The sequence below is a fragment of the Lissotriton vulgaris genome, chromosome 2_1 (genome assembly GCF_964263255.1).
Source record: "Lissotriton vulgaris chromosome 2_1, aLisVul1.2, whole genome shotgun sequence".
Taxonomy (NCBI): domain Eukaryota; kingdom Metazoa; phylum Chordata; class Amphibia; order Caudata; family Salamandridae; genus Lissotriton; species Lissotriton vulgaris.
Genome location: NC_141687.1, coordinates 1014292705 through 1014316523, shown reverse-complemented (window position 1 = coordinate 1014316523; position 23819 = coordinate 1014292705). Strand labels below are relative to the sequence as shown.

Genomic DNA, 23819 nt, shown 5'->3' with positions numbered 1-23819 from the left:
ATGTGTTAATGTGAGTTTGTTACGAATTGACATTCCGACTTGTGTGATAATTGCCACACAGACTAATTACCATACACCTTCAATTTTCCACCTGCACAATTTGTCAGCAACAACCTGGGAAAACTGACAGGGTGAAAATGATTATAAAAATGTTCAACTTGCACTTATAATTGCACAAATCATTGATACAACGTTATGCCTCATTCCAATTCATGAAGCTCGGATTAGGTGGTAATTACTGTTACTGGTAAATACTGCATCCTGAGTATAGCCATATACAGGGTACATTATTTGCCATTATTTACTCTTATACCAGAATGAGACCCAAATAGTCTTCCACCCATTGAAAATAATTACTGCTTGACCCAACCTGCAGATAGAATATATAGTGCAGGTGACCGAAAAAAGCATCATCCTTCTTTGTGAAGAGCACAGACTGTCTATAACTAACAAATCACCATAGCTTCTAAGTTGTTCTGTCCTTTCTCCCTAAATAGACTGATTTGAATTTCAAAGTGATCCACACAGTAGTGAGCACCTTTTTTGATTTTGCCCCGTAGTTGATGTCATGTGCACTACCACATGTCGCTTTGGCGGATCTCAGTGTTCTTTTAGAACAGTACCGTATATACTGGGGCCCGACTCCATGCAACGCTGTATTTGCCAGGCATAGCGCTTTAACCCCTTCGATGCTAGTGACGGAACCATTCCGTCATCAGTCACGGTTGAGCTGTGCTGATGACGGAATGGTTCCGTCACGACCACACCCAGTCATAAAATTGCAGCACAGCAGGAAAATTCCTGTAGCAGCGATGTGGTTAAAGGCGATCCTTTTTCTAACAGGGAGCCAATGAAGCTCCACCAGCGCAGCAGTCACAGGCTTGAATTTGGAGATCTTCTTGAGCAGACGGCAATCTGTATTCTGCAGCATCTGAAGTTTATTTAGAGGTCTCGGTTAAATTCCCAAATAGAAGGCATTGTAATCATCAAGCCGAGATAAAACATAGGGAGATGAGCACTGATTTTTGCAGATCATGTGAAAGTAGAAGCTTTTGACAAGGAAAAAGAGCCAACAAATGTTAATTGTTGTTCATTGCTTAGCCAAAGTATGCCTCTGCATGCCATCCTCAGTCCAGTACTTTTTAATGCATATATGGACCCACTAAACCGGTAAATATAATCCTTCAACATGGAGACCATATCATATGCAGACAACACTCAGTTGATATTGGTCCTAGACAAAAATACTACACTGGCTGAGGAAAACCTTTGCCAATGCCTCACAGCTGTCTTTCACTGGATGAAGACCAACCACCTAAGATGCACCTCTGAAAAAACGGAAATCATGGCGTTAGGGAAGGGTAATAACTTCTTCCTCAGCTGATGGTGGCCGTCTGAAACCCATCATCCCCCTTACATCCTAACTACCGCCAGAAACCTGGGGGTCAGATTTGATTCTGCTCTGTCTTTCCATCAACAAATGCTATCTGTAGCTGGCACCAGCTTTCACTTAATCAAATCATTAAAAATGTTTTTTGACGTACTTCGCATTTCGACAAGGTAGACTGTTGTTACGATCTTGATTACTTCTAGACTGGACTATTGCAACAGCCTTTTTGCAGGCACTAATAAATCAGTGCTTCAAAAACTTCAGATGGTTCAACACACTGCAGCAAGATTAGTACTCAAATGGCCCAGGAAATCCTCTGCATCAGCTGCCCTTAAAACACTGCACTGGCTACCTGTCCACATAAGAATACTGTTCAAACGTCTAATAATTACTTTCAGTAGCTTTCATTTCTGTGGCCCCCAGTATATTTGATCTAGGTTTTCCCACTATGTACCTTGCCGCACGCTTAGATCCTCCAACTCAAATCTTTTAAAACCCCCAACCTTCAAATGTATTTCCAAAGGAGGTAAATCCATTGCAATGTTTAGACACCAAGGCTTAGAACCAACTCCCTTGTAACCTCCGCTCCGTTCAGTCAGAAACCCTTTTTAGGAAGTCCTTAAAAACCTAGATCTTCACCTCTTCGGATGCTCTATGCAGAGCTCTGATCTAACTCCTTCAATCCTGTTCCTCAGTAGCTGCTATGCTATTCCAGCAATTCAATCATAACTCCATGATGCTCCTCGGAGTGACAGATGCGCTCTATAAATACCGCCTAACATAACATAACTTGTAGGTTGGTATGATCCTTCTTTTCTCAATCCTTTAACAGTTGCACAATGTAATTCTGTCTTTAATGACTGCTTTTTTGGGGAGACCAAATGATAGCTTATTGCAATTGTCCAAGTTAATGCAAGCAACCCGCAGCCTAACAGAAGGAGTAGGGTGCAATGCACTGCTAACTGATAAATAAGGGATAAAAAAGCATTAAGGGAAGATCTATCCACACTGAAAGAAAATGCAAAACATTAGGAATGATGATTCTTCAAAATAAATATATTGGATTTTTCTTTTTTTTGTTGAATCAAACCACAAAAGTGACTTTTAAGCTAATTAATTAACCACTGACCTCTTGAATAATGAAAAATGTTATTACAGAGGCATTGGAGACATATATACAAGGGTTTTTGAAAATAAAACTAGATATGTATTGTGAATCTTTAGGGAAATGCCTCTTTCTGCTTGATCTCCTTCATATTTTTGGCTGATGCTGCTGTTTAATATACTGGAACTCTGCTAACCAGGACATTGCCCATGTGCGCTGACCTCTAAAATATCTTGATATTGTCTATAGCCCTAATTGGAATATTTGACTTACCTATAGGTCCCTAGTATATGGTATAAAGTGTGCCAGGGCCCATAAGACAAATAATGTCAGTGGACTGCAGCACCCATTCTTCCTTCCGCTACAGTGACAGTGCAAACATGACTGAATGCTCACCACTGAAACCTACCTGTGAAACTTTAACACTACACATGCGGCCTGTCAAAATAACCTCTTCTGACAGACCTATACCCTCCTTTTATGTATTAGTAAGTCACCTCTACATAGGTCTTAATGCACATGAGACAGGGTGCGTGGTATTTAAAAGTAGGACATGTACACGATTAATGATAAACATCTACCTAAACTGAAAAGGCCCTGAAGGCTATTTTCCTAGTGGCAGAGTGAGTTGTTCCATCGGAAAGCAATGGGATACAAAATAGATGTAAGAATATTATCTCCATCTAGATAACTGCTACATAAAAAAAGAATTCTTGGACTTTTTAAAATATTTATTGAAAGCCCAATTCATTGGTAAATTTAGATTTGGATTAAATATTTTGGAAAAAAGTACTTTTAGAAAATCAACTTTGTACTGCTTAAAGGCAGTAGAAGCCCATAAAATGAGCTCCCTCCAACTGATACCCTTGAGACAAATAGCCTCCTTGATTAAGTGTGAACTGGCTCCTAAAGCTGAAATAAAAAGGACTTGGGTTTGGGCAGGCGTTCTGTTCCTCTAGTAGGGTGACCATTGGGGCAGTGCCCAGGAACATGATTAACTTCAAAGAGGCCTACCCTGTCACAGGTTAATTTTAGATGACACCTGGGCAGAACCCTCTTTTGTCCTAGTCAGGCAGGCACCGTGCCCTGTGGGAAAGGAGCTGCCCCAGTCATGAACTGATAACAGGGGAAGGTCTTTTCATTTCTCTGCCCACACCTCTGGGGAGCGTACACAGCCTCTGCACAGGATTGAAGGGTTTCAACATCTTGGATTAGGGCGGAGAGGGGTACTGTGGGATTGTTTACAGTTGGCAGACATAAACTGCTGCAAACGTTGGCCGGGATATCCCTGCGATCTTATATCCTATTGGTTAGGCCGAGGCCCTGGGTCACCTCTACCCCCTGTGGGCAAAATGTGGCACCCTTGGGCACGCTGTTCAGAATGTTACTGGACCATTGGAAGACAAAAGAAGCCTTGTCCCACAGGAAAAATAAAAGCTCCAAAAAGTGACCAAGTTTGAATGCAGAAGTCTCCACTGGTCAAAGGCGCTAAAAGTATCCAGCCAGCAAGGGACCTTTCCTGGGTGTGAATTTTGATTTTATCCCACTCAGAGCTTTCCCAACAAAAGTCAACAGCCTCACTGGGACCTCGTCTGACAGCTACTCCACCTCATGCACCTTTCTCGACCATAGCGGCTTACTTGCCCCGCTGAGGATTTTGAGTCCCATAAACATAGTTGCTGTTTTTGATCCGTGCTTTATTGCTGTTGACCTTAAATTGCACCTAGGTACCAGTGAAATCACACCTAGGTACCAGTCACCTGCAATGGAATGACCATGGCTGGTGCTCAACAATTTTTGGGGCTATTTTTAAGTGTAAATTTAAAAAACTCTTATCTCCAGTTTCCCTTATTGGGTTTTTTTGTTTTGGTTAACTTTGTTCATGAAATCATTCCGCATTTTTATAAATGTGAATGAGATTTTTATTTTGGTGTTTTCGACTTTTTAACTGTTTTAGACTGACTTTTGCTATGGATACCCAACTACATATCTCTTTATCTTTATTCCATTCCTGAATAATTGAGGCTTGTCGCCTTGCTAACTGACCTTGGAAACCCTCAGCATCAACACATGATTATTTGTCTATCTTCATTGTTCCTGACCCAATGAATTAGCTCTGGCTCCCTTCGCCTATACTATCCTGTATCTATTTTGAAACATGTTACTTTCAAAACACTTTTTCTAGTAGAACGTTTGTACCACAGACCCAGTGCAGATTACAGAGTGTCTAGAGAAATCATCTCATTCTAGTACATATTATTCTCCCATTTTATGAGGTTTTCTTTTTTAGCTGCACTATTGCGCCAAGGCAATTTCTTTTTAAAGTATGTTATGGGCTCTTTGTTCTTCAAACCGAGCAAATGCTTTTCTAGTGTTGCATCTTGTAAGTTGCATTTCTCTCTTGCTGTAAAATTGATGACTGCATTTATTATGTTAGATGGCTGATCGTGCTTCATACTACTTTCTTGCATTACTGTGCATTGAAAAATGACTCACCAGTTGATCTAATTTAAAGGACCTATCCAAGAGCCATTATTCTTACTCCTATTTCATTATCAGCCCATTAGTTTATAGTTCCGATTTTTTGTCTGGAGACACAGTCAGCGGCACTCTTTTTATCGCTATCTCCCCTTTCCACCTAGGTATCATACATACATTTTTCATTTTTTCATTTGTCTTTGTTCACCACATTTTTGTATGTCTCCTCACCTCTGCTTCTATAACCTCCTTTGTAGCGGCCTTTCTTCTCTTTATGCAGTTGAATTACGAATCCTTCTTTTTTCTCCTTCTGCCTTATTTTCTCTTTCTTTCTCAAATGCTTCACCATATTCCTCCTCATATTTTCATCTTCCGACGCGTCTTCCTTCCTTCTTCCCGATGGATATTGATTATCCACGTTTCTCGCGTCCCATCACATAACCTGGTATCCCAATGACATCGCAGGTTTGAAGAATTATTCCCCAGTGCTTTTCAACTGCTCCCTTGTCCCCTTTCAGCTGGTGCAGGTCTGCCACACACCGTTCAGGCCCTCTTCACCTGCAGCAAAATGCATGTGTAGACGTTTTAAATGATGCTGCTTACACAGACCGACTTCAAGATGGAACCTGATTTCAGAGTTGCTGTTTTCTATTTCCCCGGGTGCATTTTTGGTACATATGATTAGGTACTCATTGCACCTAGCAATACAATGGGAGATGTGTTCAGTGGGGCGCTCATTATTTTTGGATCAAAGCCCACAGACACTTCTGATAGGCCTGTCCTTCTGTTGCCTTCTTCTTACACCTGAGCTCAGGCGTAGCAACGGCTGCGCCAGCAGTAGCATAGCCAATGTTTCATGGGCGCCAGTTCAAGGAAGGAAATGAGGTCCCTAGCCTCTGTTTGAGCGATGAAATACAGCAATAATCAGGGATCATGGGGGCCATCAGGCCTCTGGGACTAGAGGCTACTACACCTGCTACGCTGAATACCTTATGTACCAAAGTGAGACATCAGCAACTTCCGGCTACCCCTAATTTACGCCCATAATCTACCTCTTCTCACCTTCCATATGCTCGTGTGTTTCCTTACACCCAGCTATCGTCCATTTTCTCTCGTCATCTTTTTCTTAGACTCCTCTAATTTCTTTTTATCCCTATCTCCTCCATCTTTCTGCATTCCTCCTTTTCCTCTGATCTCAGCTGTCTCCCTTTTTTCACTTATTATCTGCTGCTTCCCTGATCATTTCCCCCATGGGCATCCTTGATTTCATTTGTTTTCTCCGCCTCTCTTTCATCCATCCTTCACTCATAATCTTTGCTTTGCTTGGTTGTTTTGTTCTTTAGTTTTCTGTGTCTGTTCCATACTACTTTCTCATGCCTTATTCCGAGTTTTTTATTCTTGCGTTGTGTGCTATATGTGTACGACTCTTAATAAAGACATTTTCCAAAGACAGAAACCACAATGATCATCGTGTTGTGACGGGGAGATGTTAAAACATTGTTTCAATCCAATTTGTTTTTTTCTTAAATAAAGTAGGCCATGCATGGACCGAATGGAAGGACCGAGGTGAAAGAAATGTTGATATCTAACGATTTTCCCTGATTGCACAGCTGAAAAATAAACCTTTGTGACGAAGATTTAGGATAGCGCTGGTTGCAGTGCTTTATTTGTAAAAGAATGAGTGCTGCTCAGAAGCCCGGCCTGTGCTATTGCATGCCAGCGCTCCAAATACCAAGGCTTCTAGTCTGGCATCCACTTCTTGCCTCTTTAACCCCTCCCCTGCTGATGACGGAACCGCTCCGTCATCAGCTGCGGTGGCGCTGTGCTGATGACGGAGCGGTTCCGTCATGGCCCGCCCGACGCTCCTGCGCGGCGCGAATTCCACGCCTGCGCTGAGCGTTCTATTGAGCGGGCCGGCCATGACAGAACCGCTCCGTCATAAGCAAAGCGCAACCGACGCTGGTGACGGAGCGGTTCCGTCACCAGCATGCGCCCGCCGCATTTCCGCCCCATCCCCTTAGCACTGCGGGGGAATAGCCGCCACAGTGAAGGGGTTAATCCACTGTCAGACACTCCCTGTTCCTTTATCTCAATCTGACAGGTGCCTGCTTTCACCCTCTGTGAGAGTTTTTCGTCTTTCTCTTCCTCCTTCTTTCCCCATTTAGAGTTGTTCCCTTACTTGCTCGCAGTAAATGTCCAAAGAGAAAAAATACGTGCCAGTCACCCAAAAAGGGCCCTCACCAACGGGCACGGACTAAAATGAAGATATAATATAGGAAACATGAACAACTTAGTGAAGCGATTTTGGTACTGCAGGGATCTTGGCAGGCAGGAAGCTCTTTGATTAGTGAAGGCATTGCACCCCAATGATATGATTGGAAATCCATAACCTTGATTATTGAAACTTCAATGCTAATTATTGACTAGTCCCGTTTGGAAAACGAAGGACTGGGTGTTAGTGTTCAGTCAGGCTCCACCATTCGACAAACCATCAAGACATACTGGGTCTAGGGACAGGAACTACAGTACAAACCTTTGCACTCAGCAGGAGTCTCACTGACTCACCACTTCCATTGCAAAGTCTTATCCTCTTGATGATCCCAAAGAGAGGGTGCTCACAGCATAGTATCCATTTTGTATAGAAAACTCTTAGGGGCATATTATCAAGGAGGGCGATAAGAGATTATCGCTGGCGATAATTCTATCGCCCTATTAGCAAGCTGTCGCTAACAGCAGTTAGCGACAGCTTGTAGGCGATAGTGAGCGGTTGGGGCCTGCTTTGCATCTCAGGGATATTTATCGCTGATGGCATGCAAAGTGGGTGTACCCAACCTGTTAGCGACTGAAAGCAGTCGCTAACATCACTATCGCCTATTATCAACGCAGGCGTAGCAATGGAAATATTCGCGCTAAGCGCGAATATCTCCAAAACCTAACGCCTGCTCAAACCAGTTCTTAGCTTGTATATCCAATGGGAGGTGGATATTCAGGCTAAGTCCCTGTTAGTGATAATGCATGAATATCGCTGGATTTACAGCGATATTCACGCATTTCGCCGCTATCGCCGGAAATGTTATAGCTTCAGAGATAAACGTTGCTAATAGCACGTTATCTCTGTGATAAAATCCGGCGATGCTCGGCGATAAAAAAAAAAATCGCTAAGCCTATTTAGCGATAGATATCGCTAGTTGTTGATAATATGCCGCTTAGTTAAGTTATCTTGAGGCTGCAGTGCACCCACCAGTGCTTCCTTATTATGTACAAGACGTCTGCTCTGAAACTAAACAAATATGGAAAAAGGTCTTATCTCTCATACCTAAATGAGAAAACAAGCCTTATGATTTGGTCTATTGGACCAGGCAACTATGTTGTTTACTATGGGTAGCAAAACCATGGAGTTCAGTGATCCATTCATTGCAACACTTGCTGCAGCATCAAACACCAGAGAGACAGAATCAGAGAAGTTGTATTCAAGTAGTCCTCTGACAAAAGGCATGTGGAAAAGCAAAGATAAGATTCAAGGGGACAAATCATATCCACTCTAAAGGCCTCATGACTGTAAATGCTGTTAAGTGCACCAAGAATCAGGCCAAGAAACAATTAACTATGTTCATATCCTTTTTACTCATTGTTGCGTTCATAATGTGCATTTGAATTATACTGAGCCGAAGTAACTTTCATATATGAGAGGGGACACAATTGATACTTTGACTGTGTAATGCTTAGAAAGGAGTACTTTTGATCAACTGAACACCCAGAGTGGTGCTTCGGTATGTCACTTTCTTTTACTTTGCACATTCTCTCATTTCCAACAGTCACATTTCAGGGCATTGATAACTGCCCATTTATAGTCTTATTGGACTGCCTAGACAGACTAGCAACAAGTCTTCTAAGGTGAACACCTGCATGCATATACCCATAATACGGATGGATGAATTCCTGAACTCTTCACCCCTACATCTAAAATCTCCCCATTACAATATTTACATACAATACAAACACGAACATTTAGGGAATCCGTACCACAAATAATGCTAAAATATGACAGCTGCATGCAATATGTACCCTTCCATCATTTCCAAAAGTCAATGGCTTACCTCACTGTATTAGAGGGAAGATATTACTCTTGTAAACAGATATCTTGACATAGTTTTAATTCAAAACACACTCATATCCTCACAAAAGAGTGTCAAACTGAAAAGAGATAGAGTGGATAAGATGTAATTTGCGAATAAAAGTAAGCCACATGAACCAACATAAACCCTCACATGCCACCTTTACAAAGGGAAATGTGTAAATATTGATCCTAAAATCCCAACCAGTAATATTATTGGAGTCATGGGCAGACCATAATATTTTGTCTAAACTCAGAATACAGAACTTGACAATTGTGGTGGACTCTATATAGACCCTGGCACTGGATAAAAAAAGTTGGTATTAATGACCTACCGGGATTCTTCCCTTGCTGGGGAGAATCTAAGTCATTCTGTGAGGAGTTTGGAAACCTAGCCCTAGACCCACAGTTGAAGAGAGCAGGAAGACCTGACTTACACTAATCCAGAGTCTGACACGTCTTACATTGCCAAATATCTGACTACTTTTGAGACTCCTAAGGATTATACAACAAACAGATATAGACTAAATATTTAATTCTTGCATCTGTGGGACGCGTTTCCAAGCAAGTTACTTCCCGATATTGACAGAGGGCCATATTATCAAGAACGGCGTTAAAATTATCGCCGCTTTAGCGGCAGGAAACTGCTGATTAAGCGGCGATAATGAGCTTGCTAATATGCCCTTGTGAATTCCCATAGAAGCCCATGTTCTGGTCTGAACCTGGGCTTCTTTGGGAATTCACAAGGGCATATTATCAAGCCCATTATCGCCACTTTGGCGGCAGTTTCCTGTGGCGATAAATTCAACGCCGTTCTTGATAATATGCCCCTGAGTTCCCTGGAGCGTTAAAGGAGCCTCAAACATTGCTAACAGTGAATCAAATCCTTATATGGTCCAGCTAAATAATAGCTTGACTCTGTTTGAAATAGAAAATGCTCACTACGTGATAACGCAAATATCTTGATATGGCTTTAATTAAAGAAACACACTTTCCCCCAGAAGAGAGTGGTAAAATAAAAAAGAGATTGAACAGGAAACGTATATTTCGCCATTATAGGTCACCACACAAACCAAAATGAATCCTCACATCCTCCCTTTGGAAAGGGGTATGTTAACATTTTTTTCAGCTACAAGGCATCTTCCCAAATAGACTACTTCCTAATTCTGAGAGAGTTACTCTGCAGGGTTAAAGGATCTTCCATCATCCTTAGCAGTGCCTCGGATCAGGACATACTTCACCTAAACATTGACAAAAATATACTACCTCCTCCCCTTAGATTCTAGAAAATGAATACTTTAAGATTTAAAATTCCATCAGGAAAATAATGTTCATATTCTTTCCTGACAACCTATCTGAGTGAAATCAAAAGACTGGTTGCCTGAGCAGGGACACTGTGGCCAGTAGGACACCAAGGAGAGAACTGATGAGTGAGACACTACTGTCAAAAAAAGCTCCAGATGCCATTGCTATCAGACTCCATAAAGAGATCACGAAAGTCTCAACATTATATAACACTCACATAAACAATCTATATTAGATCAATTACTTGAATAAAGTTTGACCTTAGTAGTCTATACTCCTTCAAAGCTGAAGTCGCTTTAATGAGAATCAAACAAAAGCTCGATTAAAAAGGAGGGAAGGAGCTGATGATGCTGCAGATATGATACTAGAAATGTCATCCCACTGATCAATGACCGCCAAGGTCCAACTTTAATAAACCTAGCGGCAATTACAGCTGCCTCTATATGCGTCTATAGTAATTTGTATAATTCCCTATAGAATTTGATATTACTAAGTACGGTTTTAAAGAAACTGAAGAAAAGAGATGCCTCACAACTAAATTGAAGTGAGTTGCAATCCAATTGAATCATAAACTTCTAAAGAATCCCTTGCAATGTGCATTTGTGGGCCCATGTCTCTTTTAAACGTCGACATAAACTTTTTGGCAAATATCATAGGGGCAGATCTACAAGGAAGTGCAGCAGCGTGGCACCGCAAGCCCTTTGGCTGCGTCGCACTGCGGCACTTCCGAAGCACAGGGATGCAACATATTTACAAGAATATGTTGCATCTTTGTGCTACCCCCTGCGCTGGAGCACAAACTGCAGCCATGCGCTGGCGCAGGCACCCTTGCACCATGTTGCAAGGATGCCTGTGTCATGGGGAGATTGTTTTTGTGCAGGAAGCACAAAAACAATCACTACAGGCATTTTCCTCTTTCAATGCGTGCTGTAGAATGCAGCACGCATTAAAAGAGGAAAAACGAGGAGAAATGAAAATTTTTCGCGTAGCATTCAGACGCATCTCCAGATTTATGATTTCTCGTAACTCTGGAGATGTATCTTGTTCCATGGGTGTTGCGTGGGAACGCCCACAGCAACACCCATGGAACGCCCCTTCAACGTAAAGTGCTGCATGTGAAGGGGCCATATTTGCAAGGAGAGGAAAAGTCACGCAGGGTGGCTTTTCCTCTTCTTGTAAATTTGGAGGAGACACCTGCACCACCAGTATGTCACGAAAAGTGACGTACTGGTAGCACAGGGGGCTTGTAAATATGCCCCTACGTGAACAACATCAGTCAAATTATACAGTATTTAATATAACCCCCTACATGTTGAAATGATCCCTAACCAATTTTCCACTGCACACTTGTGAACCCTTTGGATGTGATATAAATGACAAAATCCACAATGGTGCACCAACATGTGACAATAATGAGATCCTCAGTGTTGGTTCTCTGACATCATGGCCAAACTGGAATGGCAGAAGCATTCAAGAAATTGGTGATTAGATGGTTCCTACAATCCCTTTGCATATTTAAAGGCTGCAAGTGGCTTACTCAGTTCTCAGTCTTGCAACCCTGCCCCTTAAAGCTCTATCATAAGTAAAAGACATGCCCTATCCTAGATACTTTGGAATACTCACCCATACTCCAATACATAAATAATTAGGGCACCAACAATCAAATGATTTTATGACTTTATATTCTTCTCATTGACCAATGTTTTTCCTGACCTACTTATGCAGCATTTTGGAGATGGTGAGAACATAGATTATCAAAGGAATTTTCAGATGAAGACTGGGAAGAAATACTTATCGCTATGATGAGGGAGTGAGGGAGGCCAGACTGAGGTTGGGCTGTTTTAAAATATTAAACAGATGGCACTGGTCCCCCACACATCTGCAATCCACAGGACTGAACCAATCTTTGTTATGCTAAAAGATGTGCAATCTCAGAGTGTGAAACTGTTCATATCTTATGGGAATGCAAGAAGCTAGAATTATGTTTTAAAAAATATGGGACAAAACAATATCTTAATCAGGAAGAGTGGGAGATTTATATGCACCAACAGCACTGCTATATGACACATCAAATTTCCCTGGACTTACACATTAGTGAGGGAGATGGTTCATAACATCATTAGCCATAGCTAAAATAGAGATCTTGAAGTTTTGGAAAACTCCCAACATCCCCTCATTTGATTTGCAGAGGATGCTTCAAATGTCAACCTATGAATTAAATCAAATTGAATGATCAAATGGACAAGTTAAAAAAAGTATTTACAGTTTTTCTAATTCGTAGTGTTATTGGTCTTTAGATATAATACCATCATATATAATAGGACCCAGGACTAGAGAGAGAAAAACACAAAAGAGACAAATAAGGAGGAAGAAAAAGACGGAAAAAACCATCCGGTTTCTCAAGTTGTCCATCAGAGGCTGAACACTATTTAGGGTGGTCTTATTGGATTACACCTTTTTGCCAGCTTCCAATGTTCATCCTGTGTTAGACCTGGCACCATTGGCGTGGGTCCTCCTTTCATTTTTCACTGTCTTCGCCTCTGTTTTTGCTGGTATTAGATGCTCTGGGCGCTGTGCCACTGCCATTCAGTGCCACAGCGCAAATGCTCCCTATGTAAATATGACTGTGAATTGGTATGTCCCTGATTGGCTTATTTGGTTTACCTGTTAGTCCCTAGTAGTGTGGCCTGTGTGTGTCCAGGGCTGGTAACCCAAATGCTGCTGGTGGGCCTGCAGCGCTGGTTTGCACCACCTACAGAAGCAGCTTGTAAAGTGTTCCTCAGACCTGCCCCTGCAGTGTCAGCATGCAGTCCAGAACAGCCATCTTGACTGTGAAGTGCCCACACTTCTCAGCTCCTGAACCTTCCCTTTGCATCCTGTCAGTCACCCCTATGGTAGGTGTATAGTGTGTGTAAGGTAGGACATGGCTTGATATGTGTAGCATGTCCTGGTAGTGAATTACCCTCCATTTTGTTTTTCACTGCTGCAAGGCTACCTGTTCTCCATTGGACAGAATGGGCAGACTGGCTATTACTCCTATAGTCCTATCTCACTCAGAAAACATGGTAGAAATTCGAGTTTAGCATGCCTTAACTCAGAATGATAAAATACATCTTTTTGTGAAGTTGGTTTTTCCATTCTGTGTTTGAAAAAAACACTTTTAGAAAGTAGGTATTTTCTTGCCTAAGCCTTTCAGTGTGCTCTGCTGTTATGTGTATTGGCTGTCTGGGTTTAGAGGGGCAAGGCAGGCTGAGTCAGACCTCAGTTGAATAGAGAGATCTGCACTGAGTACTGGGGAGGGGTAGCTCCTTGACCGGAATAGGGCTGTGCCTGGCAAGGTGAATGCTGGCTCCACCTCCTACTGTGCGTCTGATGGCAGACCCCCTCTTTCTGAAAGGAAGGATGCAGCCTGGTAAACAAAGTGCTCCAGCCCTGAGCATAACTGTTTGTGTCTGGGTACAGTGAGTAAAGACTTATGAGAACAAAGACTTTTGGGGTATAAATATCTGTGCCCCAACCCCTGATTTTTGTATTGCTCCTGGATGTCAAGAGGAACTCTGTCGTGTTACTGAAGGAATCTGCAGGAGAGGACTGCCCTTGTGCTTGTGTGCTGTTTCCTGGATTGGCCTGCAGTAGTTCCCCTTGGACTTGGAAGGAGAGGGAAAAGGACTTTTGAGAGACTTTTATTTTACTAAGCAATCACCTAAGGGCTAGAAGAGAGCTAGCCTCCTGCTGGAGTCACAGACACATCTGACTCCCCCACCAGCCTCCTGATTCCTTCCAGTAAGGATTTCTATCTGCAGGTTAGGCCCCTGTGAGTTCCAGGGCCTCTAGTTCTACTACAGAGAAGAGAGTGCTGAAATCGTCGCTAAAGCCTGTTTGCGAGCTGCGCAGCTGAAGAGGGTAAGAAGAATCATCGCGCTGCTGCCGCCGAACGCTCGCAAACCTAAGATCATCGCATCGCATGCTCGCAGGCCCCAAAGTGCTCGCTAATCCCAAAGATCATCGCATTGCACGTTTGCGGGCTTGTCGAAGGCCCGCGAACCCTGGATTATCGCATCAAGATCATCTTATTACGACATCGCAGAGTGGGCGCCGTGCGTCTACCATTTTCCTCTCATAGCACCTGTGCCCCTGGGACCTCCTCAGTGCCACCAGTAGGGCGCCCAGGGGGTATGCCTCTATAGCGCCCCTGTCTCCTAAGGGCATTGTGCCCTCACCACTGTATAGGGCTGTTGTCCTGCACTCAGTGCTAATCGCTTTCGGGGTGCCCCTATCTTGGTGTTTACAATGGAGGCCCTTGCCTCTCTGTGCAGTGTCACCCAGGCAGTTGGCGAGGTACAGACTCCACAACCCCCACTGCTCTGAAGCCCTCCTACGATCCTGGGCACAGTCCTGGAATCCTTGGTTTTTGGTGTGTGCCACTGTCCCAGAGGGGCACGCTTGGGAGGGAGTTTCCTTGCAGCCGCCACCTCAACAATCCTGTACAGTCCCCAGCACCTCAGTTGATGATTCTCCGGCCCAGGACAGCTGCTCTATCTGCTCTATCCATTCTGGACACTGCAAGACCTGTTGCCTTGAATGCACATCAAGCTGCTTGGCTTTGTGCGGCCCGAGGCCTCCTCCTCCTTCTGATGTGTGCGACCACCGTTTTGCTGCCACCTGGGGAATGTGGCTCACTTTCCTGACCTGTCCTCTTCCTCCTCCTCCTCCTCTGTGGATACCCAGTGGCAGGCAGACAGCTCTCCTGGGTAGATGAGCTGCAGGCAGCAGTTAAGGTTCCCGATGGCCCCTCAGAACTTCAGGCTCTCTGGAGGAATGCCGTGCTGGCTTTCGGAGCTCACAAGGGAGCTGCCATTTTCCTGCTTGGCATAGCCACACTTCAATACAGATGTACTTCTTACCTCCTAATTTATGAAAGTTGAAAATATGTATATCGTGAAGGTACATATATGGAGAGTTAGGTATAGAAAAGCTATTGTTAGAAATTGGATTTCTGGTTGGCTAAGGCTTGTGCCAAAGCCAGGTAGAAACCACCACTCTAGTCAGGGCAAGGGAGTTATACAGTGAAGATAAACCCTGCTCACTCCCTACCACTTTACAAGGGACTGACAGGTAAATTAAATAGGCCAAACTTGTGTAGACCAATCTTACCATATTTATCACAGAGAGCACACGCACTTTACAATGGACAGCAGTGCTAAAGTGCCCGGAATCCTAAAACCAACACCATGTCAGAAAAAAGGCTAGGAGAAAGGCAACACGTTTAGGGATGACACTGAAAAAAGGGCCAAGTCCAACAGCTATAGATACTTACCTATTTATATTTTCGTCTTTGATATTTTGGCTACGATATTTTGGTAACACAATGTGCCCTACTCGAAGATCAGGTTCCACATAGTATTTCACATGGACATTAGGGTCTCGGATTCAGCATCAATGTATTGTCAAATTCATGCCTTGCTGGGCGAATAAGTATACTATGGACAAACGCTCAGGATCCTATCTATATATATAAAAAAGAAAGTATGTCTGTCTGTCTGTTTGTCCTTTATGCATTACTACACCATTCATCCGATCGCCATGAAACTTTCGGAAGTTGTTGAGTACACTCCTGTGAAGTTTTCGGTCAATTTGTTTTTGAAAAATCCACCCCCCAGGGCCCTCATATTCTTTCGAAAACTGAAATAGACAGTGAATTTGCGAGCATCGTCGACAGTTATGACCCCCAAATGGAAATCGATTGGTCAATCTACATCAGAAGCACGAAAGAAAAAGGCATTACGAGCTTCAGAAACAGACGAGCAACGGGAAGCAAGATTAGAAGCTGTTCGAATACAAACTGCTCAAGCCCGTAATTCTCAAACGAACGAGCAACAAGACTCAAGATTGGAAGCCTATCGAGTATGCACTGCTCAAGCCCGTTCTTCTCAAACGAACAAGCAATCAGAATCAAGATTGGAAGCCAATCGGGGACGCACTGCTCAAGCCACACTTAGAAATGTTTTCAAAAATAAAATGAATACGTTTCAATAACAATAACACAATGTAAATTTAATGTTATCATAACGAGTTTCCTTGAATTGTCTTTCTTCTGAGATCGCAGCAACGTGCGACGGGTAAGCTAGTTTGATATAGATGGAGAGGTCATTTGCAGAATTATAGGGGCTTGTTAACACAGCAGGGAGGTCCGCATGGATGCCTTAGTAATTTCAACGGAAATAAGTACTATGTGTTTCATTCATCTAGCTTGAATAAAAGCAGAAATGTCACTGATTTTTGTAATGCTTGCAAATATGAACGTGTTCATATTTTTCGTATAAACCACGAATACATATTGCATGGAAATCCCATCTGCTACCTAAAACCGAAGCTTGACATTATTTTCTGCTTCCAGCTCTCTAAGAATCATACGATTGACCTCTGGAGCACCACTGTTCAGAGTTGCTAGTTTACAGAACAATCCAAGGGCAGTAAAACACCGCAAAGTTAATAGCCAATTCTACCTTTTTACCATTCTTTGGTTGCTACAGGCATCAAGAAATTTCAGCCTTTAAATGGTTTGAGTCAGCAAAATATGTGATAGAACAGCGTTGATTTATTTTGCAAGAAAAAGACCCTTTCAGAAAAAGTCACCAAGCTAAGATTACATCGACACGCTTGAAAACATGTCGCTGTAAAACTGAATTGGAAATACGAAAATGATTGATGCCTTCAATGAGCGCGTGCATTCATGAATATTGGTATGCGAGCTGTACTATGTTTTGAAGTTTAAGCTGTGCTATTTTTTTAAGTTTAAGCTGACGTGCGCGATATGTAGCTTTTAAAAGGCAGCCCCACTGCTTTGGAGCGCACTGGCCAAGAAACTAAAATGTACAGTGTCAGTATTAAAGGTACACTTGTCACTTTAGGACAGTGTTGAGCACTTTATTCAGAACTATATTATGGTGGAGACACATAGCATTGCAAGTGTGCCTTTCTCAAGTTAAGCCTTGCAAGTTACAATTCACCTAGATTTTAACATGGAGCCCATGGACCCACGTTTTAGATGATAACCTTGCCGACTAAAAAAGTATTGCAACACTGACTAGTGGAAACCTTTTTTTAATTGAATGTTTTCTTCATTAACTCAACAAAGGACTGTGAGAACGATCCAAATGCAATCAGATGCTAAATAGGATGGAGCATGATAACAGTCATGACTAATGCAGATGTATTCGGAGGTGACCTGTGAAACAGTGAGAAAGGATGTTTGGCAGGTTTTAAGCAGAGAGGCGGAGGGTGTTTAACGCAGAAAGACCATGCATGAGACATGCTGACTTTAAAATTAACTCAAACCTCAGCGACACTCATGTGTGTCAGTTACTTTAGCACAACAAGCCCAAATTGTGTCAACTTTTTTGCCATGGTTTTTAAGCTTTTAAATTATTTCTTTACAGTGTAACACACCATTGCCTATATATAGGAAATGTAACTAAACGTAAAATAAAGCCCCCTCCCCCTTTACACCGTAGTACTAGGACCATTACCCTATCATCCTGTTTGTGTAAGTATAAAATAATTTTACCCCTTGCACTTTTCCAGGCAAGTGGGCTGTTATGTCACTGCTGGCTAGTTGTGATTTATGGAGTGGAGGATCATAGGAAGGAATTTGAGATATTTTGAGCATATAAGCTCTTGAAACTCAGTAGACAAGAAGCAAATGCCAATATACTATGGTCAGGTGTCATTGTGATCTTTTCTGAGGCTAGTAGGTCCCATATTTTGAGTACGCAGTCCTTTCAGGTTGGTTTAGTTTACCTGTTTCGATTTCGTCCAAACTGACTGGAGTGCTGCACTGAGTTCAATACAAGTTGTTTTCCCTTAAGGGGCCTCAGTGAGCATGTACCGGGGGACGGTAAGCGAAGTGTTGGACTTGGCCCTTTTTGCAGGGTCATCCCTAAACTTTTTGCCTTTCTCCTAGCCTTTTTTCTGACATGGTGTTTGTGGTTTTAGTACTCTGGGCACTTTAGCAGTGCTGGTCAGTGTAAAGTGCGTGTGCTCTCTAGGGTAAATATGGTAAGATTGGTCTACACCTGTTTTGTCTATTCAATTTACCTGTCAGTCCCTTGTAAAGTGGTATCTCATATGCACAGGGCTGGTGATTTAAATGCTACTGGTGGTCTTGCAGCGCTTTTACGCCACCCACCAAAGAAGCCTTTAAAACCTAGCAAGGCCTGTGCGCGCAGTGTTACTGCCGCTGCGACGTGGCACCTAAAGTGTGTGCCGTGTCTGCCTGCCTGATGAGGATTACATGTCTGTATTTTGAGTGACAGGGGCTAGTGAGGTGTGTGTGGCTCCAGGAGGGGCAGGGTGAGTCAGCATTTGGAGCAAAGGGAGGAGAAATCCCTGGTCCCTATATAGGTCTGTGCCTAGCTTGTACAATGCTGGCTCCGCCCGCTGTGGTGTGCCTGATCACCAAACCCCACCTGAAAAAGGGGAAGAGGAGCCGTGTAAACAGAGTGCTCCATAACCCCCCAGAACCAGTTGGGCCTGGTTCCCCCAAGCCCTGTGCTTTGCAGGCAAAGGAGAAATGTAGTATAAATGTAGGGGCTGTGACCCCATGAACTGTGCTGTTCCTGTGCTTACTGGGGGTTTTGCTGCTGCTGGGCTCCAGGAGGGACCCCCATGAGGGTCTGCCTCCCTGCTGGAGTTCCCTGTGTTCTGACCTGCCTGGGGCCAGCTTTGCCCTCTTAAAATTTAAAGGACCTAGCACCTCGTGGAGTGCTTCTATTTTTAATTTGCAGCACTGGGCTGCGACCTGGCGATTCCCCTACTTAGCGTGGGAGTAGCAGGAGAGCCCACCCCGCTTTGGTGCATGTCGATAGGCAGGAGCCCACCCCGCATTTATGCCTATTTTAAAAGGCGGGTGCCCACCCGCACTTGAAGCTTTACTTTAGAGCGGGTGCCCACCCCGCAATTGTCGCTTTTGGTGGTGGGAGGCCAACCCACAATTATCTGTATTCAAAGTGGGTGCCCACGCTGCACTTGGCACCAGAAGAGGAGCAACCCGGAAGCCAGGTGGCCATGCCTGCTTGTGGGCGGAGCCAGCATCAGGAAGTTGCCGCAGGCACGAGCGGGGCTCCCGTGAGCAGTGGGAGCCCGGTGTATGCCGAGAAGAGTAGCGCCGTGGTTGCGAGGCCAAGCGGGACGTAGGAGAAAGCTGCCAGTTGAAGCGGGGCTCCCATGTTTTTGAGGAGAGCCCCGACTACAGCCTGGGATGTTCAGAACCTTGCAGGCTCCATCCCGAAGTCCCGGACCCAGGAGAGGGGCAGGGCAAAGAACAAAGTTGCCGATGCAGACCGGAGGCGTCGTAGGAGATCCCCCGGTGAGTGGAAGGCTGAAGTTGGGCAGGGTTGGTGCCATCACAGAGCTCTGTGGGGCACAGCTACCCTGCCTGAGAGGGGGCAGCTGCAAAAGGTGGCTGATCCCTTGGTGGGCCAAGTTTGGAGGCCTTATTTGGTAAAGGGGGCATTTTTGGAGAGAGAGGAGCCCCGGGAAGGAGGGGCTCCCACGGCACTTTGTGGGTGCCATTCTTTTCTGCTGATCTCAGCTGCGCCGCAGGTGGCGGGCAGCTGCAAGGTTGGGGAAAAGTTTGAGTTTTAGAGTCTCGGAGTGGGGCTCTCACGGAACAGTGATGCCAGTTCTTCATTTACTGATCACAGCTGCACTGCGAGAGCACGGGTAGCTGCAACAAGGGGGATTATTTCTTTTCAAGAGGAAGGGGTCAGTTGCACCCCACACCCCAAGCACATTTACGCCCCCAGTGCTTTGGGGCACATTGCTTTGTGCTGCATTGGCAGTCCAGTGGCCAGTGGAAGGCCCCAGTACCCCCTGACATTTTGAACAAAGGGCATTGGGCCCCAGAGAAAGGCAAATGGGCCTGGGGTCAGGTTTGGTACCTGTATGTACCAGGAGCGCGCAAGGCCCTAAGTGAAGGTGATGTATGCACCTGCGGAGTGTTACTACAGTGCACTCCTAAATGTAAGTATTGCATAATGTGTTTATGCTTGTGATGCCTGTTGTATAATGTGTTTATGCCTACAGATGTGGCCTAATAGGTTTATGCTGGTGATACCTAATGCGTAATGTGTTTATGCCTACTATGATGGTTGCCGAATATGATTCATGCCCATGGTAATTACACTAATATGTTTATGCCTAATGTCATGTTATGATATTTTAGGATAGTGCCTATGTTTATTCATCCCTTCGTTCATGCTAACCTTTACTCATGTTCCTACCATTGCCTAATTAATCAGGGAAAAGTACAGCCCCAACTCTCCACATGAAGTCTTTGATATTGTTTACAGTTTCATACAAAGGGATCCTTTCTGTCTGGAGTTTAACATTGAGGCCCAGTTAAGTTGTCCTTGTGTAGCGCAAAGCAATGCAAGGAAAATGCAATGGCTTCATTAATATTTACAAAGCCAGGCAAGGGGTGATTTGGGCCTTCTTGCAAGGGATTTTTAAGAAATTTAACACAACAATCTTTGGTGGGATAAGGCACAGAAAGTATACAACTGACGGGAGAACTTCATTGGTCACAAAATTAGAATTTTCCTGCCCAGAACTTTTCCCATCAAAACCAATACTTTCAGGACCTCACCTGCCAGGCATCTGACTTTGTAAGGACTTCATTGGATACGGACTTCCACCTTGCCGTACTGGAAGACTTCCAGTTCCATAAAAAACACAAACTAAGAAGTATACTTCTTTGACCAGGGCTTTTATAAGCTCTAGGTCCCAGTCTGCTTTACCCATTGATGCTATGCTGTTTTTTTTTTTACTCAAAACTTTAAATAATTATATATCTATTTTTTTTGTTTGGATTGTAATCATTTTTCTTATTCTTTTTTTCTTAATTGTTCAAAATCGGTTGTGAGATCTTTAAGGTGTTGTGTTTTGACTTCTTTAACTAGTTTGAGCTGCTAAATATTTTACACATTCCCCTTAAGTTAAGTATGCCTGCTCTGTGCCATTTCTACCAAAGCTTGAACACAGGTTTATTTATTGAATGTATTTACCTCACAACTATAACCACATTTCTTACATTCGTACTAATGAAAAATAGAGTTAAAAAGTCAAAAGTGATAATTCTATCAGATTTATCACCTTGTTTAATGATGAAAGTATGGCCTTTCTTTACATTTTTAAAAATCATTCATAAGTAAACTAGAGATCTAGCCAAGTACATTCCCACTAACTCCTAGATTACTTTGAGAAATGTCAAAACCTTACTTACCATTTTGAGCCTTATTGATATTAACAATAATTACCACACGAATTGTAGGACCACCTGACTATGCAATTCACTTAAAAGTATTCTACCCAATTGAATCTTGAATCAAATGTAAATATGTACCTGAAAGCACTAAGATTGTTCATATCTTCTACCATTATGAGAGACATGGAACTCCTTGAAGAAAATATGAGTGTCAGGATCCTTGACAAGGTACAGCAAGACAGCTGTTGTGCCCAGACTTTTTAAACAATGAAAAAGACTAAAACCCGGATTCCGATATGGTTAGGAAAATCTCCTAATGGCATTTGCTCTTTCCGAATCGGATTGGGAATGTGTCTTTCTGACCAAATTGGAAAGGTTTCCAACCGACCGAGTGCGAAGCAAGTTAGGCATTAGGAATATCCCAATCCGAACCAGATGGCATTCGGAATGACCGAGCTGTATGGAGCAGAATCGTAAGTCTCTATGTGCCGCGTCTCCGAACAACCGATTACGATGCTGGATTCAGACAGCTTTTCAGAATCGTGCCATCTAACTCGAGTCAGCAGTCGGAATCAGACTTTGGAGGCCCATAGTGGGCCCCCTGCACCCGTAGACTTCCCTATCAGGTCCGTGGGGGTACTCATGGGTCCCCACTTACCGGCCATGCACAGTGTGGCAGGCACCAGGGGGTGCCCGCCAAAGAGTACCCGATTTTCCCCAGCCACCCCTTTCTCCTATGCATTCGGTCTGAACATAGGCTCCCATCGAAGTCAATAGGAGTCCAACCAAATTGTATCTGGAAGCATCTTGATGCGTCCTACTGGGTCAGTCATACTCGCCCAATCCGAGTCGTTTTGAAACCATTCCCAAACCGATTCATTCAGAATGACTTCCTAAACGCATCGGAATCAGGGCCGAAGGAGTCATAATATCAGCCATGGATGTTTCTTGTACATGCCAAGAGAGGAGTTCCTTGTAGCTTAGAGCTGTGACTCAAAGTGCTGACACTCAGACTGGGGGCCTAATTATGAGTAACCAATAATCTCTGATGGATGTGTTAATCTCTGGGGAGTTGAGATTGTTGGACCCATTAATGAATATGTCACAATGAGAACCCTGGAACATCTACAATCTTGACACTGTACCAGAGCTACATTTAAATAGATCAGCAAGGTCCTGAGTTGTGTGATAAAAAGTCTGCAAACATCCAAATGTATCATGTAATTGCTTCAAGAAAAGTTCAGAAGACTGCAACATTAATAGAGAGTATTTATGCTTTTCTTTGTTTTTGATGGCACTCATTTGTTGAAAAGTTTCCAACCTTTATATAACAGAGGTGTCAAAATTATTATATCGGCTCGAACATCTCAAAGCCACCTTCAAGCACGGATTCCAGCTCCTGAGTACAGCTGAAATGTCTGAGTGAATTTCTGAGAACAATGAGGAATTACTGAGTCAATCAGACATGCACTAACCGATTGCCTTCAAAATTCCTCACTGCTTAGAGGAACCTCATGATTTCCACTTGTAGTCCTCTGTAATTCTGTTAAAAGTAGTCCTTCTATAAGGGGTGTAAATATAACACCACCAATTCTTGGACAAACAGAAAGGGCCTCTACATTTACCCTCAATCAGATACATGGATAGTACTCGAAGTGGAATTGAGTTTAGTGACATGTGCTCATTCTCTCCCCTTTACCTCACTGAAATGATTTCAGTCACATGATCTATGAAACAGCACTTAGATAGCTTGTCAGAATTCTGCCCTTTTAGTCCTGAAACATCCCTAATTGAGTTGGAGAAAATGAAATCTGGTTCACCAATGGATCACTGCCCGACTATGTTCTTTAAAATACTAGTTCCACTGCTCAATCCCTCGCTAAACCGGCTATGGAACTAATCCCTGGAAACAGGCATCTATAGCTCCATTTGGAAAAAGGCATGTGTCCAGCCAATCCTCAAGAAAGAAGACGCAGATCCGGCAGAACTGAACAATTTTAGGCCCTTCTCCATCCTATCAGTTCCAGTCAAGATCCTTGAGAGAGAAGTACAGAAACAGCTCTCTGAATTCCTAGAGTCCAACAAACTACTTCATGGCTCTGTGAGGCTTCAGGTTGGGATACAGCACAGAGACAGCTCTGCTTGAGGTAGCTGAGACAAT

At 43.5% G+C, this 23819-nt stretch overlaps 1 protein-coding gene across 1 annotated transcript in view; it reads right to left on the bottom strand.

Annotated features, from left to right (window-relative positions):
* The window catches only part of KCNH7 (potassium voltage-gated channel subfamily H member 7), a 960210-nt gene that overhangs the window by 258474 nt on the left and 677917 nt on the right, over positions 1-23819 (bottom strand). The window lies entirely within an intron of this gene.